This window comes from Schistocerca gregaria, unplaced genomic scaffold, assembly GCF_023897955.1.
Source record: "Schistocerca gregaria isolate iqSchGreg1 unplaced genomic scaffold, iqSchGreg1.2 ptg001034l, whole genome shotgun sequence".
In the NCBI taxonomy this organism is placed as follows: domain Eukaryota; kingdom Metazoa; phylum Arthropoda; class Insecta; order Orthoptera; family Acrididae; genus Schistocerca; species Schistocerca gregaria.
The window spans coordinates 35,001-37,500 of NW_026062382.1; the positions used below are offsets into that span (position 1 = coordinate 35,001).

Genomic DNA, 2,500 nt, shown 5'->3' on the forward strand with positions numbered 1-2,500 from the left:
TACACTGCACCTTAACCTAACTTACACTGCACCTTAACCTAACTTACACTGCACCTTAACCTAACTTACACTGCACCTTAACTGTCACATGTAACGTCACAGGAATGTAGCTTTGCCTAACAGCAACCCTCTGAACATAGTTCACTGCTTGGATCCTCTGGTGTCATGTGTATTTCTTGATGCCATGGTGCGTACCCTCACATAAAGGTCTTTCGAGTGTTGCGTACTTTCTACACAGTCCCGCTAACCACTGGAAGGGTGTACCGCTACAGAACGAATATCGCCCTCCCCTCCTGCCCTTCCAAGCTGGTCGGTCAGGCGTTTGTTTGTGAAATGAGCCTTGCAGCTGTTCAGTTGCATTCGGTTGTCGATGCAGTCAGTGTACGTTGTGGTACGGCCTGTGTGGACTGTCCGCTGATGTACGCGTAACCCACACTGATCATCCGTCGTTACGTACTGAGTGACATAATGTGGCACATGCTTGACCGTACACCGGCTGCGCCCTACAATGGCGAATCATAAGGGCCATATGTTGTGCACGATGCTACTTGTCTCGTCTCCCCATTACAGCGAGATTGCACTGTTGTACGCCGTACAGACATGTGGTAAGTAGGTACGGACGAAAGTATTGCATGTTGGCCCCCCCCCCCCCCCTCCTCCCTCTGCCGGGAATCAGCGTGAGCCGTCTGTTGATGTAGCGACGAGGGTTTTCCTATTTAATCGTATTGCCCCACACAACATGATAGCACGGTGGACCGCGTTCCACATCTGCGACATGCTACAGAGGCCGGTTGACAGTCGACCGCGCAAGGGACATTGCACACGTGCGCGGACCATCTTCCACGTGTTCTCTCGTGTACATGCCGCAGTGTGTATGTGGGCTGATGTAGCGTGTCGTGACACATAACATGCAGGCATGCCAGAATCGTAGATTTCGCAAATGTAGATTGACGTATACGTTTGCTGCCAAAGATCCGCAAATGAACTGGAAATCAGTTGTTGAGCGGTTGTTCGCGCTGCAGGTGCATCGGTGATAGCGACGATCGGTACATCTGTGAACCGGTTGTTTCGGCGGTACCCGCCATGCCCCCGAACCTGAGTTGGCCATGTGGGTATGAAGCGATACGAGGCTGTGGCTTGGCGGGACAGTCCCCGGCCGGTGAGGGGGGGCCGCCCGGCGTGCTGGCCGCGCGCTGCGTGAGCGCACGCACTACAGCCGGCTGGTGGGGGGCGCCCAGTGGCAGGAGCGCCGGCCGACGGGCCCGGCTGGCGTCCCAGCTATGCGCCGGCGCACCCTGCGCGCGGCGCCAGGCGGCCAAAGTGGGTTCTGCCGAGCCCGGTGCGAAGCGCGGTGGACATCTGCAGTGTGCTGGTCCGATTGCGGACTGTGTGCGTTGAGGATGCGCCGCCGCCCGGCACTCGGCGTCGCGACGCCGTCTGCTGCTCGGTCGCCCCCAGCGGTTCTCGCAGGTGGTTTGTATCGCAGCTCTGCGGACGTGTTGGCGCGTGCGCTGTGCTGGGAGAGTTCGATTCTGCACCCAAGTGGGGCTTTGCCCTTCTGTGGCGCTGGCGTTGGAGCTGCCGGTCACCGTAGGTGGCGCGTGTTGTTTCCCGCCGGCAATGCCACGACAGCACGCTCCCGGGCCTCTGTCGGCAGCGGCAAGCTCAGTTGGGAGCACGGGTGTTCGCACTGAAAGCGTCTACTCGCCTATCTCCGGGCGATTGCGCCTCTCTCGAACCCGACCAAGTACTTAGGACGGCGCTGCGCGCCGCCGGGACCTGAGAGGGTTTCGAGGTGTATCGTGCAGGGGAGCTCAGCCTCCTCCTGTTTGCAGAATAATTGAGCGGACGCTTGCGTGTTCGCGCGGGCCCTCGGGACACACTCCCGGGCGGCCGGCTGCTCAGCTCTCGTTGACGCAGCTCCCTGGTTGATCCTGCCAGTAGTCATATGCTTGTCTCAAAGATTAAGCCATGCATGTCTCAGTACAAGCCGCATTAAGGTGAAACCGCGAATGGCTCATTAAATCAGTTATGGTTCCTTAGATCGTACCCACGTTACTTGGATAACTGTGGTAATTCTAGAGCTAATACATGCAAACAGAGTCCCGACCAGAGATGGAAGGGACGCTTTTATTAGATCAAAACCAATCGGATTGGCTCGTCTGGTCCGTTTGCCTTGGTGACTCTGAATAACTTTGGGCTGATCGCACGGTCCTCGTACCGGCGACGCATCTTTCAAATGTCTGCCTTATCAACTGTCGATGGTAGGTTCTGCGCCTACCATGGTTGTAACGGGTAACGGGGAATCAGGGTTCGATTCCGGAGAGGGAGCCTGAGAAACGGCTACCACATCCAAGGAAGGCAGCAGGCGCGCAAATTACCCACTCCCGGCACGGGGAGGTAGTGACGAAAAATAACGATACGGGACTCATCCGAGGCCCCGTAATCGGAATGAGTACACTTTAAATCCTTTAACGAGTATCTATTGGAGGGCAAGTCT

General features: G+C 56.9%; 1 non-coding gene across 1 annotated transcript in view; it reads left to right on the forward strand.

Moving 5' to 3' along the window:
* The first annotated feature begins 1,921 nt into the window (after positions 1 to 1,921).
* Positions 1,922 to 2,500, forward strand: part of LOC126327237 (small subunit ribosomal RNA) — a 1,893-nt gene continuing 1,314 nt past the window's right edge. Inside the window, exon 1 of the ribosomal RNA XR_007561078.1 lies at positions 1,922 to 2,500. This exon is cut by the window's right edge and continues 1,314 nt beyond it. This is a non-coding gene — a ribosomal RNA (small subunit ribosomal RNA).